This window comes from Danio rerio, chromosome 22, assembly GCF_049306965.1.
Source record: "Danio rerio strain Tuebingen ecotype United States chromosome 22, GRCz12tu, whole genome shotgun sequence".
Lineage (NCBI taxonomy): Eukaryota > Metazoa > Chordata > Actinopteri > Cypriniformes > Danionidae > Danio > Danio rerio.
This window is the reverse complement of record NC_133197.1, coordinates 7,069,521-7,087,445: the sequence shown is the minus strand read 5'-3', so window position 1 is coordinate 7,087,445 and position 17,925 is coordinate 7,069,521. Positions and strand designations below refer to the sequence as shown.

Sequence of the window (17,925 nt, the reverse complement as noted above, 5' to 3'; positions counted from 1 at the left end):
AATATTTACTGTTGTCCTACTTTATTTTATGCTACAGCAAACTGGGGTGTATTGTAGTAGAAATTATATTCTGTACTGTATGTTTTGAGTTGTTCTGTGTTAGGGTTTTGGGGGACCCACTGTAAACTTTAGGCTTTAGTCAGGGGTCTCTAACTACTTAAAAGTGTACTACTAAAAACTGAATTCGGAAGAAAATGATCTATGCTGTAAGAAAAAAAGAACTATAAAAAAAATTCAAAAGACTTTCAGCAGGGCTTCCAGAGATATTTATTTGTTAAAATACAGAGAATAACCATTTCACAAAATTACATGCAAAACCTGTTAAAATACAGGACATACTTCAGAGTCAAAATTCATTCAGTTACAGTTTACTGTTGATTGGTTTGCATTTAAACAGAAAAAAATGACGAAAAAAAAAAGGTAATTACAGCTATTTTACTATTTATTACTGCAATTATACAGATTATTACTGTAAATATATAATTTATTATTGTAATTACACAGATTAATGAATGTGATTTTAAAGAATATTAATGTAATTATACAAATTATGTGATTATTATGATTATTACTGTAATTAGGCAAGTTATTACGGTAATTAATGTAATTATACAGATTAATTTATGTAATTATGCATGAAGTCTCTAAATATTCCATACATCTTTCCACTTTTAACATAAATTTAGAACAAAAAATATCTTTTAAAGAATGATTAAAAAAAGCCTACTTACAAATAATTGCCGTAGTCATAAAATGCTGTAAATATACCAATAAACTATAATATATTTAGCAAATGTTTTTAGGATATGTAGGTTAAACTCCAAAACAATTTGCTTGAAAAAATACAAAACTGTTATATCCTATTTTTTTCATTACAAGGTTAGTGTCATGTGAGGATGCCTGCACAACTAATTTGAGGATCAAATAGCAGGTTATTAAGAGAATCGTCTTGCAATTAAAGGTTGAAACGGGAACAAACAGATCCATACAGATAATCCCAAGCGTAAAGGCAGCAAACAAAATAACAAAGCAAAGGGGTCAAACGCGGCAAGGGAAAATGTGTCGAAATGCTCACTAAACAATTTAAGACTCAGCAGCGATGTGTCTTGTGTGTGCTGAGTTTATAGTCCTTGAAATCAGTCATTAACGATCTTCTGACTGTGTGTGCATTCAGTCAGAATTAGGAACCCGGGTGTGCGAACATTTAGAATAGCAACATTGTTAGAGTAGTAAAATAAACATTTTACAGTTTACAGTGCATGCATTATATGCAGCCTACAAATAGGTTATTATTTGACATTATGAGGTTACTCTTCATATGATTACAGTCTTCACTAAACAATTTGGCTGTATTTGTGTTTCCCTGTTTTTACAAGAATAATCTGTAAATAATAATAAATAAATATGTAAATAATAATTGTTACTCTCTGAAAATACAGAACATTTTCTTAAAAAAAAAACAGAAAATAACCAAATAATACCCAAATACAAGCAGTAACTGTAAATTTAACGTTAAAATTTTTTATTACAGAACATATCTGTAAAACAACAGATATTTCACTTTTATAAAAAAAAAAAACTGAAATTCTGTAGAAAAAAAAAATTAAATTACCTGTAAAATAACGTTTAATTTTTACAGTGTACAAGGCAGGTTTAAGAATACTTGACTCTCTGTTTTGAATGATTCATTACTTTATTCAGTTGGAATCTGAATCTCTAACGCTTAAAATTGTAGCTTCATAATCTCAAGGTGTAAAAGTTTTGATAGCACACAAAACAAGACAGAAATATGTATATCCACAATCTTTTTGTTTTTGTTTTAGTAATACATCTGAAACCTGTTCACAGTGCTTTTTTGAAGTACATTTTTGTTTTTCTGTCACATATTGAACTCTCCTGTGTAATTTCTTCTTCAGGGTTTTTGGGAGCTGATTTATACGGAATTTCAGTGATAGAGGGAGATCCAGTCACTCTGCACACTAATGTTACAAAAACCAAACACGAGGAAGTTAAATATTACTTTGACGACACTCTTATCGCTCGACTCGCTAAAGATCTCAGTTTTGCTTGCACTGATGTGCAGTGTAATAAAGCTAATGAGAGTTTCAGAGGCCGACTGAAGCTGGACTATGAAACTGGATCCCTGACCATCATGAACACCACAAGCACAGACTCTGGAGGTTATCACCAACAGATCATCGGCAGTGGCACCAATTATGAAAAAACCATCAATGTTTCTGTCCATAGTGAGTGGCTTTTTTAATCTCATCACAGTGTTTATTAAATTGTTAACGTCATTCAGGTCAAGTCGACAGGTTCTCGTCATCCAGATCTTTGATAAACTGTGGTATTTTCTTTCTCTTTAGTATTTGTAGGTTTTATAAATATCAATATGCATAAATGTAACTTCTTAGACAGTTGTAGTCACAAGACACTTACCTTGTTATGGAGCTTCCTCTCCGTAAGACCTTCAATCATCTTTTTTTGTGTTTCAGATGGAGTGAAGAAGGGGTCTGCTACTTCCAATTCTATTGAAAATAATAACTTAAATGGTAAGATGTCCTGGCATTTTTTCGTTTTCTCCTTTGAAGATATTTAGTATACTGTATATTTAATTTTATTCTGTTCACAAGTGTAATACTTCAGCTTTAACATATGTTTGGATTTCTGTTGAGCTCACATGTAAATATTAGAAAGTATAGTTGAAGACAAAATGATTAGCCTTCTGTGTTTTTTCTGTTTGAATAAATCAAACTATTTTAGCTTGGGTGAAAAAACGTTTTTAATTGGACATAGTGTATGATTGTAAATGAGTGTGTGTGTGTGTATGGATGTTTTCCCAATGCTGGGTTGCAGCTGGATGGGCATCCACTGTTTAAAACATATGCTGGATAAGTTAGCGGTTCATTCTGCTGTGGCAAACACTGATGAATAAAGGGATTAAGCCAAAGGAAAACTAATGAGTGAATGAAAAAACATTCCTGACTCGCTCCTCCTAAAGTGTCTCAACAATATTTCGATCTGGTGCAGGACATGGGCGATGTTTAACTTCACTTTCATGTTCATAAAACCACTCTGACACCAGTCTTGCTGTGTCAGAGCATTATCATCCTGATAAACGTCACCCCTTCAGCATACAATGTTTAAACCATTGGGTGCACATAGTCCTCTAGAATGGGTCAGAAGTCCTTGGCAGTGACATACCCATATAGCACAAGTATTAGGCCTAGAGAATGCCATTATATTGCAGCCAAAACCATCACTGATCCACCTCCATGCTTCACTCTAGGCATGCAACAGTCTGGGTGGTACGCTTTTTTGGGACTTCTCCACACTGTAACTCTCCCAGATGTGGGTGTAGGGCAAAGGTCACCAAACTTGTTCCTAGAGGGCCAGTGTCCTGCAGATTTTAGCTCCAACCCTAATCAAACACACCTGATCAAGCTAATGAAGGTCTTACTAGGTATACTTAAAACACCCAGGCAGGTGTGTTGAGGCAAGTTGGAGTTAAACCCTCCAGGACAGAGATTGATGACCCCTGATGTAGGGGATCAACCTTCTTTGAAAGATCAATCAGGGTTTATTAGCTCATTTCAAGGAATCAAATCTTGAAGATTTTAATAATTTGATTCGAACCACTTAAACAGAATCAAATCAAAAGCTTTACACTTCATCAACCATTTATCCAGCAAATAGAAGACATCGTATTTTACCAGTCTTGTTTATATCATTTCCATGGCCAACGATAATTACATAACACAAGTATTGGTTTAAATTTAAGTAAAGTAACAGACTAAAGCAATGACTTAGAAGCACATAAACACAGCTTAATAAACAAACAACTGCACACACAGAAAGGCAGTTCAGAGGATGAAATGTGAATTGACAGCTGTTTCAAGTTAATTCTAGAACTTATTACTAGATCTTACAATCACACCTGAGAAACCACAAAAGTTCTTCTTGCTGTTTCGGCAGTCCCGAAACTTTAAGAGGTTGCTTTGAAAGTTCGTGGTGACCTAATCACGTGTTTTATGCACTGTCATTGTATCATGACAAAATAAAGGAGCTATTAGAAATTAGTTGTTAACTATTATGTTTTTTTTTTTTTTAAATCATTCTATTAAACAGCACTTGGGAATCATTTGAAAAAGATTACAAATTTCACAGGAGGGCTAATCATTTGTCTTCAACTTTATATATAGGTATTAAACGTTTTGTCATTTGTTATCTTGTTACTGATACAGTCTGTCTCTATCACTTTTAGATTCCAGTTCGTCTTCAGCCAATGTAACAGGAATATGTGTTGCTGTTGTTTTTTTTAATGCTGCTGTTGCCTTTGCTGCCTTTTAGTTTTATAAGTGTCAAACAGGAACTTAAAGTAAGTATTACAGAAAGCTAATTTAAGAAGATAAAAACGAGAAATTTGTAGTATACAAAAAAGAAATGTAAAAATGTAAATTTGTTGTAATTAACCAAAGTACTATATGCTTATTGTTCAAATAGACATCACAGGAAGGAGAACAGTGAACAGGTGAGCACTTAACCACTTTAAATTGTGAGAAAGAAAGCAAAGGAGTGCTTTATAGAATCAAATGAACAAGTATTAGTTAAAGGTGCAGTAGGTGATTGTCTTCTGAAGCATTTTTTTGTTGTGTGGGTTGAAAGTCTCTTCACAGTCTAATAGTAATGATTACAGTAAATGATCTAAATGTTTATATGTATTTTTATATTCAGGGTAAGGCATAAAACTAAAAAATGTTCATCCAATTAAGTATTGTCGGGCTGACATCTCCCATAATTCCGATAAGTAGCTCAAACTGTCTGTCAGCAAATGTAGCTTCAGACTTCTGCGCATGTATTTAAGCAGATCCGCCATTCGCGCGTGCCCGCCTGCATGAGTGCCACACGTTCACGAGACAATCACAGACGCGGGGAAATCAAAATCCTGAATCAGTATTGGAGTTACTTTTGCATGCTGGAGAAAGGACGACACCATAGCCGAAGTATTACTGTTAGACAAGTCATTTTTGTCAGGAGGTGTGGCTTTGAATCACAGTCTATTCCCGTTGTCCAAAGATAATATGCTAAGCAGTTAGCTCTTTGGCCGATCACCTACTGCACCTTTAAGTTATGAACTTTAATGGTCTTATTCAGGTCCTTCTCAAAAAATTTGCATATTGTGATGAAGTTCATTATTTTCTGTAATGTACTAATAAACATTAGACTTCCATATATTTTAGATTCATTACACACAACTGAAGTTCAAGCCTTTTATTGTTTTAATATTGATGATTTTGGCATATAGCTCATGAAAACACAAAATTCCTATCTCAAAAACTTTGCATATCATGAAAAGGTTTTCTAAACGAGCTATTACCCTAATCATTTGAATTAACTAATTAACACTAAACACCTGCAAAAGATTCCTGAGGCTTTTAAAAACTCCCAGCCTGGTTCATTACTCAAAACTGCAATCATGGGTAAGACTGCCGACCTGACTGCTGTCCAGAAGGCCATTATTGATTCCCTCAAGCAAGAGGGTAAGACACAGAAAGACATTTCTGAACGAATAGGCTGTTCCCAGAGTGCTGTATCAAGGCACCTCTGTGGGAAGGAAAAAGTGTGGCAGAAAACGCCGCACAATGAGAAAAGGTGACCGAACCCTGAGGAAGATTGTGGAGAAGGACCGATTCCAGACCTTGGGGGACCTGCGGAAGCAGTGGACTGAGTCTGGATTAGAAACATCCAAAGCCACCGTGTACAGGCGTGTGCAGGAAATGGGCTACAGGTGCCGCATTCCCCAGGTCAAGCCACTTTTGAACCAGAAACAGCAGCAGAAGCGGCTGACCTGGGCCGCAGAGATGCAGCACTGGACTGTTGCTCAGTGGTCCAAAGTGCTTTTTTCGGATGAAATCCAATTTTGCATGTCATTCGGAAATCAAGGTGCCAGAGTCTGGAGGAAAACTGGGGAGATGGAAATGCCAAAGTGCCTGAAGTCCAGTGTCAAGTACCCACAGACAGTGATGGTCTGGGGTGCCATGTCAGCTGCTGGTGTTGGTCCACTGTGTTTTATTGAGGGCAGGGTCAATGAAGCTAGCTATCAGGACATTTTGGAGCACTTCTTTATGGATATGCAGACTGGTAAATGGTTTACTGACCATGGTATTACTGTGCTCAATTGGCCTGCCAACTCTTATGACCTGAACCCCATAGAAAATATGTGGGATCTTGTGAAGAGAAAGTTGAGAGACGCAAGACCCAACACTCTGGATGAGCTTAAAGCCGCTATCGAAGCATCCTGAGCCTCCATAACACCTCAGCAGTGCCACAGGCTGATTACCTCCATGCCACGCCACATTGAAGCAGTCATTTCTGCAAGGATTCTCGGCCAAGTATTGAGTGCATAACTGAACTTATTAATTACTAATTATTTGAAGGTTGACTTTTTTATTTGTATTAAAACACTTTTCTTTTATTGGTCGGATGAAATATGCTATTTTTTTGAGATAGGAATTTTGTGTTTTCATGAGCTATATGCCAAAATCATCAATATTAATACAATAGAAGGCTTGAACTTACTTCAGTTGTGTGTAATGAATCTAAAATATATGAAAGTCTAATGTTTATCAGTACATTACAGAAAATAATGAACTTTATCACAATATGCTATTTTTTCATATATATATATATATATATATACACACACATACACACACACACACACACACACACATATATATATATATATAATGAAATTCTTGAATATGGCCTGTGCATGGTTTACAGTCTTTTTAACATTATGACCCTCAAATACTGCAGTTTATGACCCAATTTGGTGCTGTAAATACGTTTTGTTGGTTCTATTTCCATATTTTCTAGATTATAAGAAACAAGCGAATAATATGGTTGGCATTCAGCAAATAAAACATGTTTAAAGTGCCATGCATTTGGATCACAACACTCAAACCAGTGTGGCTTAAAGTCACTACCAATTTGTTTTCCAGAAAATATGGTATATAGTAATGATTATTTATTTTACAAAGGATGTTGTGTCCTATTTGCAATATCATTAATTTTAAAACATTTTTGACTTTTGCTTTTGTCAGCTAGTAGAGCAAATACAGATGCTGATTATACAAAAACAATATCTTCAAAAAGTTGATTTAATTAATTCCATGCAAAATGCAACTTGTATTATGTATACTCCACTCCATATTATGTATATTCCACACAGATCTGATACAACTGATACATTGCAATTGTTTATTCCTTTTAATTTTGATGAGTTTGATGACAACTAATAAAATCCCCAAACTCAGTATCTCAGAAAAACTTAGTATTGTGAAAAGTTTGCATATTAAAGACACCTGCTGCCACACTCTAATAATCTAATTAACCCTGAAACACCAGCAAAAAGCCTTTAAATGATCTCTCAGTCTAGTTCTGGCTACAGAATCATGGGGAAGACAGCTGATTTGACAATTTTCCAAAAGACGACCACTGACACCTTGCACTAGGTGGGCAAGACACAAAAGGTCCTTGCAAAAGAGGCTAGCTGTTTACAGAGCTCTGTGTCCAAACACATTAACAAAGAGGCGAAGGGAAGGAAAAGTGTACAAGCAGTAGCGATAATGCACCCTGGAGAGAATTGTAAAACAAAACCCATTCAAAAATGTAGGGGAGATTCACAATGAGTGGTCTGCAGCTGGAGTCGGTGCTTCAAGAACCACTACGTACAGATGTATGAAAGACATGGCTTTCAGCTGTTGCATTCCTTGTCAAGCCACTCTTCAACAACAGTCAGTGATTGTTTGGGGTACCATATCATCTGCTGGTGTTGCTCCACTTTGTTTTCTGAGGTCTAAGGTCAACGCAGCTGTATACCACAGGACATTTTAGAGCACTTCATGCTTCCTGCTGCTGACCAACTTTACGGAGATGCAGATTTCATTTCCAACAGGACTTGGCATCTGCACACTGTGCCAAAGCTACCAGTACCTGGTTTAAGGACCCTGTACTTAAATAGCCAGCAAACTCACCTGACCATAACCTCATAGAAAATTGGTGGGCTTTTGTGAAGAGAAAGATGTGATGTGCTAGATCCAACAATACAGAAGAGCTAAAAGTTACTACCAGTACAACCTTGGCTCTCATAACATATGAGCAGCTCCACAAACTATTCCACTCCATGTCATGCTGCATTGCTGCAGTAAGTGCAGTGCATGCTCATACTTTTCATCTTCATACTTTTAATCTGACCCACATTTCTAAAAATCTGTTCTTTGTATTGCTCTTAAGTTATAATCTAATTTTCTGAGATACTGAATTCAGGGTTTTCGCTAGTTGTCATCAAAATGATCACAATTAAATGAAATAAACACTTTAAATATATCAGTCTGTGTGGATTGAATGTTTACATTATACAAGTTTCACTTGCTGCACATTGTAAAAGCTGTAAGACCATATCTAAATGTTTTTATTTTCCTGTGGATACAGTGCAAATTATCCTTAAAGAGAAGCCTGTGTCATTTCCAGTCAATAAAAACTTGCCGGTTAAATAAAATTAACTTTTAAGTAAGAATTTGACAGGGTTATGAATAATTTAGCGATTTTTAAATTTCGTATATAAAAAAAGAGCACAAATACAGTGGCATTCAAACCTGCTGTATGTTGTAGTACAAAACATGACATTGTAATGTAGTTTATGAAACTGATGAAAAGTTTATGAAAAAACTTTTAAAACTATTTTTTTTACTATCTATGAATATGTTTTCTTACAGGCAGGCAGGTGGTGCTGAACACTCAAACAATGGCCTCATTCCCACCTACTCAAGACAGACGGAGGGCATTAATATTGTAGCCATGTGTACTAATCAGTCTGTCTCATTGTAAGCTTTAGTGCTAATTTAATAATTATATATATATATATTATATATATATTACACCAGAAAACATGCTTACGTGTATTTTTTATGACGCTAGCTAATATCATCTTAGAAATAAGCTTTATTACTAGGGCTGCAACTAACGATTATTTTAATAATTGATTAATCTGTCAATTATTTTTCCGATGAATAAAAAAAATATAAAAATGAATAATAATAATAATTATTATTAATAATAATAACAATAATAACAACAATAATAATAAACTAAGTAGTTTTGTCCTGTTTTTAATCCAAATATCTAAATATTTTTTAAATCAAGATACATACTAAACACATTAAATAAACATAAATGATGTCTTGTTTTCTAAAAAAAAAACATCTAAAAATATTTTTTGCTTAAAAAAAGTTAAATTATTTTTTTAATTGGGTAAGAAAAATAATCTTAATGACATGTAATCTCAAACAGAAGTTTTACCAGTTCACATAAACGTGTAAGTGATGGTGATCTGTAACGTAAGATGGTCGTCGACATGTTTACTTGCGGCTGCACGTTTGCCTCATTCATAAAAAGCAGAACATGCAGGATTCAGCACGTAAATTCACCAGTTGCTCCCCAAATACATGCAAGTAAGTGGCTGGGGAACTTGGAGAAGATTCAACTTTATAGTTACTTTCTTTATGTGTAATGTGTATCTGATATGAATAAAACACAGACAAGTTATATTTGAATGGATTGTTAGACTTCCTTGTGTGTTTTACAAACTCTAAATGTTTTGTTTTATGTCTAAAACATAAATTAAGCATTAGGCAGTTAAAACGCTGCATAATTGTGATATGACACGTCTTTCTTAGCAGGGTTAAGTTGGTTTTGTTTTCGAAAAAAAGAAGCACTATTCCAACGGTCCCATACTGGGAGCTCTGCTCAGCACCAGACACCGCACCAAAGCTCAGTTTGATTTTCTCATTTGCCTCTAAGGGTAAACAAGCTAACGTGTCATGCTTTTCAAGCTGGATAATGACTAAAACATCAGTACCAGGGACTTTACGGTCCCTGCTGTTGAACTCCCTTGCTCCTCATCCCTGTCAGAGGCGCCGAACTCTGTATGTAGTGCGCGAGAGAGACCAGGTTCACTCCGCTCTGAACTAAAGTGTTTTTAAATAATCAACCGCCCTGTGTCGTGTGACACAATGAATTGATTATGAAATTCGTTGCTAACGCTTTTAGTAATTGATTTTTGTTAATTTAATCGATTCGTTGTTGCAGCCCTATTTATTACTACAGTCCCACTCATTTTGTGCTCTAAAGAGAATTTGTTTACATTTCATTTATTGTTCATTCACTCAAAAATTTGAATTATGTTATTAATTACTCACCCTTATGTCATTCCGAATCTCTGAGACCTTTGTTCATCTCTGAAACACAAATTAAGATATTTTAGGTAAAATCCAATAGCTCCCTCATCTTCCAGCAAGGGATCCCACTCATTCAAGTCCAGAAAAATACCAAAAAATCTCAAAATATTCTTGTACCTTGAGTGGGTCGTTCAATCAGAATATTTGAAAGTGGCGAGAATCCTTTTGTGTGCACATAAAACAAATATAATATCTTTATTCAACAGATTCTTCTCCTCAGTGTCAGTATAGAGTGCACATTTACATATCGCACTTGGTTTCACCTGCTGATATATTACCTGCAGTGATAGAAAGTTTGTATCATTTTACTGACTCTGACCTCTGGGTCTCGTTCAGCAAGGTGAACAAATTATTATTATTTTTTTTTTATCATTTTGCTCAATTTGCCAAAATATTATTAAAATATTACGAGTTGCTTTCAACCTCATCTACAATTACTTTAGTCCAAACTTAGCTCACACTACAAATAAATAAATAAATCATAACTAGAATGCTGTAAGAAAAAAAAAACAATCATGGTCTATGATTATATCAGCTCACCTTTTTTGACTGGTCATCAAATTTGATTGGTTCGTTCACATCACACACAGTCCTTAATAAGCTTAGACAATGCACACACTATGAGCCAAAAGGAGCCATTAGTTCACCTTTCGAGTCTTCTGGTTTTTGAGTTGTTTGTTCATCACGTGACGGCATGTAAAGAGAGATGACTCCAACCTGAGGACTTGAGAAATTAATGGATGAAATCTTTTCCGGCTCTGACTGCATATAATTGGCTTCTGTCTTTCATGTGTTTAATAAACGCCTCAAACCCAATAGAACACTCGATAAAGGAACTAGTCTTCTCCTCCACCTGCACAAATGAATGAATCACTCCATGAGAAGACTCATCATTCTCATCATTCAAAATGAATGTATCGTTTAAGAACAACCCATCACTAATTACTCGACATATACAGTACTTCCCTGCACAGCAAGGGAATGTGCACCCTATACTGACACTGAGAAGAACTAAGTAGTCTTGTAGTTTGTTCATTTATTCAGATTGAAACACTGAAGGCATATCATCAGTTTTAAGGATGATATTTTTCTGGACTTTGAACATATGGAGACCATTGCTGTCTATAGAGGCAAGGCAAGTTTATTTATATAGCACATTTCATACACAGTGGCAATTCAAAGTGCTTTACATAAACAAAAATAAAAGAAACAAGTAAAATAAAAATAAAAACAAATAATAAAAATGAGTAAAAAAATAAACAAAAAAACAGGTAAAATGTAATAAAAGAATGAAGAAGAAGAGAAAAACATAGTTGTGCAATCTGTCGGACGCAGCACAGTGCTCATTCAGTAGAGGCACAGCTAAACAGATGTGTTTTCAGTCTTGATTTGAATGTGCCTAATGTTGGAGCACATCTGATCATTTCTGGAAGCTGATTCCAGCAGCGGGTGGCATAGTGGCTGAAAGCTGATTCACCCTGCTTTGACCGAACTCTTGGAACTTCTAGTTTATATGATCCTAAAGATCTGAGTGATCTGTTAGGTTTGTATTCAGTGAGCATATTTGTAATGTATTGAGGTCCTAGGCCATTTAGTGATTTATAGACCAGTAATAATACTTTTAAAATCTATTCTGAATGTAACTGGCAGCCAGTGTAAAGACCTGAGGACCGGTGTGATGTGCTCTGATTTTCTGGTTCTGGTCAGAATTCTGGCTGCAGCATTCTAGATGAGCTGCAACTGTCTGACTGTCTTTTTAGGAAGACCAGTGAGGAGTCCATTACAGTAATCCACCCTGCTGCTGATAAAAGCATGAACAAGTTTCTCTAAATCTTCACTAGAAACAAAGCATCTGATTCTTGCTATGTTTTTGAGATAGCTGGTCTATTGTTTAGAGCAGTGGTCCCCAACCCCTGGGCCTAGGACCGGTATTCTTCCTTCTGCCATGCCATCTCGTTGCAAAGAAACAAGCTCAGGGCTCCCATTAATTTAGCGTTACCGACAATTTTTGATGTTATAATATGTTATATTGTTTGAGCAATGTGTTAATTAAATTATTACTTCCTAATGTTATAATAGCATTGTAATGTTGAAGCAATATGCTAATAAAGTTCCACATGAGTACACAGTGGATTCATGTTTATTATTGTTATTATTTCAACCCCGGGTCCGCAGTAAAATTGTCAAGCGTTGACCGGTCCGCAGTTAGAAAAAGGTTGGGGACCACTGCTATACAGGACAAGGGCGCTCTCAGATTTCATCTAAACTATCTTATTTCATCTAGAATATATTTGTGTTCTGTAGATAAACGAATTGGATTGTAATGACATGAGGCTGATTAATCAATAACATAATTGGCATTTATTGAACTAATCTTTTATTTATTCACGTTGTTTCAAACCTCCGGGGCCTTTGTTATCTTCAAAACACAACTTAAGATATTTTAGACTAAATCTGAGAGCTCTTTCATTCTTCATAAACAGCAGCTGTCCAGAGATGTTAAAAGTCCTTAAAAGGAACCAAAAACTTTGACAAAAGATTCCACGTGACTTCAGTGGTTTTATTGTAATCATATGAAGCTCCTTTGAAAACACTAGTTAAGAGTAATTAATAACCAAATTTTCAATTTTGGATGAACTAACCCTTTAAGGTGCAACCCTCTCAGTCTGCCCTGAGTTAAAAGGTTGGATGTCAAATTCAATTGGTATTGTAGATGCTATTATCCATCCATAAAAAGTTAAAGTAAAATACTAATTTTGAGTCTGGAATGCAGCAGCATATGTCATTATGGAATATTGTAATGTATTCATATAGCGCATTTATTGTGTATGGCCATACACCCAAAGTGCTTCACAATTATGAGGGGTCTCTCCACACCACCACCAGTGTGCAGCATCCACTTGAATATGTGTGTCCTTGTTCTTAATGTGTAGGTTAGTAATTCAAAAATGTATATAATAAAATTTGTTTTAAAATTACATTTAAATTTGGTGCTATTGTGTGAGGTGTCATTGTCTGTTCCTTTGTAAATTTACAATTTTTTTTATTACTGTGACATTACTTTCCAATATGTGCAACAGAAAATGCATGTTTTACTAAGAGATACAAACTTTTCAAAAAGGATTTAAACGGGTCTTTAAAGCACAGTTGAAGCCCCCCCCCCCCCATTTCTGTTTGACAAAAATAAGATTTCTAAACATAAGTGTTAATAACTCATCTCTAATAACTGATTTCTTTTGTCTTTTCATGATGACAGTACATAATATTTGACTAGATATTTTTCAAAACACTATAGTATTCAGCTTAAAGTGCCATTTAAAGGCTTAAATAGGTTAACTAGGCAAGTAGGAGTTATTCATTCTGTAGACAGTTGAAACAATTATTGTATAATAATACCTAAAAATTATTTGTACAAAGACAAAACTGCTTTTATTCTAGCCGAAATAAAAACAAATCAGTCTTTCTATAGAAGAAAACATATTATCAGAAATACTGTGAAAAATTCCTTTCTCTGTTAAACATCATTTCGGAAATAATAAAAAACATCCATAAGAGACCTAATAATTTTGACTTTAACTGTATATAGTAATACCTAAAAAAGTATGAATCTGTACCTCATGGTACAAAAGTGTACCCTAAAGGCACTGTGCAGCTGTAAAATACCAAGGTGTACCTTTTGAACAGGTACTGCTCCAGTGTCAGATTTATTTCTGAGAGTGTAAAATGGATGTAACAAAGACCCAAAATGTTACTTTACATGTAAAATAAACATTTTATGTGTACATACAGTAAAAACATGTGCATCATGTAGGCCTATATCGTTTATTTATGTGTAATATAGGCATCTACTATAGTATTTTCTGTAATATTTTTATTTATTATTGTTCACTCAAATTCTTAAAAAGGCATCCTCAATTTGGCACACATGTATATATTTATTTAATGAGGTACTTTTGTTTTTTTCAATAGTTTGCTATCTTGATGCACAATATTAACATTAAAACTTTTAGAGAGCATTTTTAGGAATATTTGCATTGAATTTGCAGTGGTGTTAATCACAGCGCCAGATGCTTGCAGACTTAATCATTTAATTAGCTTTAAATTTCAAACATTTTGACGTTATTCTGTCCTATGACATGTTGAAATATAGATTGAACTTTTTGTGACTGTTTATTGGACTGTTGTACGTTAACACTGTGCAATAGTTAACATTAGTTAGTTTAACTTAACTCGCTATGAAAGCTTTCAATAACCTTAGGTGATGTTCATTTCTTAGTTAATGTTAAAATCGTAATCACAATCTGATTACAAATCCTTATCATTTTATTAATTTGAGTTAGTACCTAATAAAATTTAAGTTTAAAAAAAAATTATATTAACAAAGCAACTAATACATCTGTTTTTTTTTGTTAATTTTAATCAATTAACTAGCATTTACTAATGTAATTTAAAATACTTTTGCAATTTAATTGGGTTGAAACATAAGCATCTAGTTGTTATACCTTTTTGCAGCTTAGGTCAATATCGTGATAATACCACATGTCCTGAAAAAGCTTCAGCAATTAATCGCTATGAGAAAATGTATTATTAATAATCTGTTAATAATAATCTGTTAATAATAATACTGTTATATTACTGAATGACTGTTGTATTACTGAATGACATATGTTTTGAGTTTCTTTCAATGGTGATGTTGCTTAGCAATTGTTGAGCACTCACGGGCAGATTATTGTGATTGGTCAAACATTTCAAGCTCCGCCCCTTAAATTTAAAGCGAACAAGCACAAAAAATATAACATGTATTTAACTATTTTTACCATAAAAACTACTCTTTTATTTTTTTTGTATACATTTTATAAGTAAATTTTTGCAGCTGAATACAGTTAAACCATAAAGCACCATTTAATTCAGTTATATATTTGCTCTATTTACTCAACTGTATCAATGTTAGCTATTTGTTTATTATATTTTATGCAGATGCACTTCCTCCAAAATCACCTCAATCTTTATAAAATAATCAGTTCTTTCAAAATAGATCTATTCAAACAGTTTGGGACTCTAAATACAATATATATTGCAAAAGAACTCAATATTGCAATGCAACGCCAGTTTTGTCCGAACATCCTGTAGCGCTGTGACATTAGATAACACCAGGTGGAATCCTTTTGTCATCCATTTTAACAGGAAGCAGAAGTAAGAAAGTAGGAACAGAAAAGCTTAAAGAAGAAGGAAAAGTCACTCTTGGTGGGTAAAAGGGAAAATGTTTTATAATATGTCTTGTATGCTTATGTTGTTTTCGGGAATGTTATTTTCAGAGGTAACGGAACGGAAACATTATAAATAAAAAATACAGCGATTTCAATACCGATGGTGGCGAACGCAATTGTTGAACTGCTTTTCATTAGAATACGAAATAGTCACACTATATCAATGATCTCTCACGTACTCCACAATTCTACTTGTGCTATTTCGATCCTTTCACTCATCGTGCGCTGATATCTTAAACCACCTTAAAACTACATGCACTTTGACTTGCATTTCTGCTGAAAGACAGAACCAGTACTTTATGCTCCTTACAATAGTATTTAACCTAAACAGTACATTTTTACAAGATAGTTTATCCCATTTTATAAAAAGCTAAACAGAAGCGGAAGTCAAACTCTATGCGGAAGAGCAGATGTTGATTCCTCACGGTGTATTTTTAGCTGCTTATGACTTTCTAAGGGTTTCTTCTGTCCAGTGTTCTTTATTAACCCTTGTGTGTGTGTTGTATAATTTGACTATCCTTCTGTTATGTTCAGGGCCATTTTTGCCCCATTGACTTCTATTATAATTACATTTTTTGATTGTCAAGCTATTACACCAAATAATCATGCTTTCTTGATTGTAGCTAGTTTTCCATGTTGGGAATTGGTCAATTTTTTTTATTTTTGCTGTTGATCATAAGGTGGCACCAATAGCACTTTGGATAGGCCTGTGCAAAAACATTTCTGGCTTTTATATGGAATTCTGTGGATGTTCTGAGAGCTGAGCTGTTTGTTTTGATTTTCTCATACACTTACTAGACACTAGATATGTCTAATACATGTGCAAAGGTCTCTCTTACACTCGGGAACACACAGTACTCCATGCACTGCAACTGATAATCAACAGTAAAAAGTACAAATTGGACCTCTTACCAACAGGAAAAACCACCAGTATTGTTGAGTTTCCCAACACATTTTACCAAAATATGTGTCAAAGTAAGATTTGTCACCAAAAAGTATTCCATTTGCTGAAAAATAGGAAGTAGTGGCCAAATTTAGCCTCAAAATCACCAATGAAAACATCACCAACAGCACACAATGGTTATATCAGAGGAAGCCCAATGGGATGCTACTTATATATTTGGCGATAGTATATTTGTGGCAATAGTCAACAAACTGTATCCATCAAAATGATTGATTTTCTTTTTAGGCCAAAAATCATTAGAATATTTAGTGAAGATCGTATTCCAATGACAACATTTGTTAAATGTACTACGTTAAATAAATAAATATAAAAAAAAAAACTCTATTTAATAATAATATGCATAGCCAGCTGTTCATTTAGATGTCTTTAAAGGTGATTTTTTTTTTAAGATTCCAGGGGCCTGTACCATGATTCACATCATGAAACATGTTTCAGTTTAATTTGCACCAATTCTTTGTTTCGGGTGCAATGAGTGAAGCTCAGGTCTTTTATACTGTATGGCTGACCTGCTCCAGGGCAGGTTATTTTCTGATTTGGTGCTCACTAACCGAGATTCCACAAGTCATCTGTAAGCAAAATGACACATCTCTGATGCAATAAAGACACTCATGGTCATTATAGTAAAACGCATATCAAAATCGTCTTATTTTAATGAAGAATTGTCTAATTAAATTTTTTATATGACTATTTTAGCTGTAATCCATTACACATAACCTATTTTAGTTTAATAATGGGTCTTTTTGTTTAATTACATATACATTTACAAAGATCATTTGTTAATCAAGAGATAGAAAAGATTATATATGAGCTTAGTGGGGAGTTAACCTCATCATAAAGCAATGTTATATAGCATTACTTTTTGTCTAGTTTATTTGAAAGAGAACCGATAACACCAGTTCCGTTTCTAGGCACGGCTGTTTCGCGCAAGGAAACGGGAGTGCGCATCACATCAGCTGTGCGCACAAGTGATCATCCTCTCATTCGGTATTCAACTGCTTTCTATTGCTGCTGCAAACATAATTAGTTTTGTCAGTTGTGCTGCTTCTCGATTCTAAGATCACATTTGCATGCATATTCGGCCATCTTTATTGTCGTACCCTGATTTTAAGAAAACTACAATTTAAAAATGATTTTCAACCAGCCAAACTGGCTAGTGGCTGTGTCTGTCTAACCCGCCACAGGGGAAATCTACCCGCATTTGGCGAGTGTTAATGTTAAGCCCTGTGTGTGTGTGTGTGTATATATATATATATATATATATATATATATATATATATATATATATATATATATATATATATATATATATATATATATATATATATATATATATATATATTTCATACATATATATGTTTTCTATTATTGGTTGAGCTACATTTCACCTGCTGTC

General features: G+C 34.3%; 2 protein-coding genes across 14 annotated transcripts in view; one reads left to right on the top strand and one right to left on the bottom strand.

The window, feature by feature from the left end:
* Positions 1 to 17,925, top strand: part of si:ch1073-188e1.1 — a 74,594-nt gene that overhangs the window by 19,943 nt on the left and 36,726 nt on the right. For both annotated transcript variants that reach the window (XM_021469545.3, XM_073937171.1), the window contains exons 5-9: positions 1,917 to 2,246; positions 2,496 to 2,552; positions 4,265 to 4,378; positions 4,504 to 4,531; positions 15,486 to 15,545. The gene's annotated coding sequence lies outside the window, so the exon portion shown is untranslated. The remainder of the gene's footprint in view (positions 1 to 1,916; positions 2,247 to 2,495; positions 2,553 to 4,264; positions 4,379 to 4,503; positions 4,532 to 15,485; positions 15,546 to 17,925) is intronic.
* Positions 1 to 17,925, bottom strand: part of LOC100006557 (uncharacterized) — a 43,889-nt gene that overhangs the window by 20,656 nt on the left and 5,308 nt on the right. For 6 of the 12 annotated variants that reach the window (XM_017353433.4, XM_001345229.9, XM_068216415.2 and 3 more), the window contains exons 2-3: positions 10,263 to 10,301; positions 2,440 to 2,528 (exon numbers count right to left, since the gene is read on the bottom strand). The gene's annotated coding sequence lies outside the window, so the exon portion shown is untranslated. Of the gene's footprint in view, positions 1 to 2,439; positions 2,529 to 10,262; positions 10,302 to 10,418; positions 10,580 to 10,841; positions 11,155 to 17,925 lie in introns of those variants that run through there. The other 6 variants (XM_073937203.1, XM_073937208.1, XM_073937207.1 and 3 more) reach the window with 5 other exon arrangements.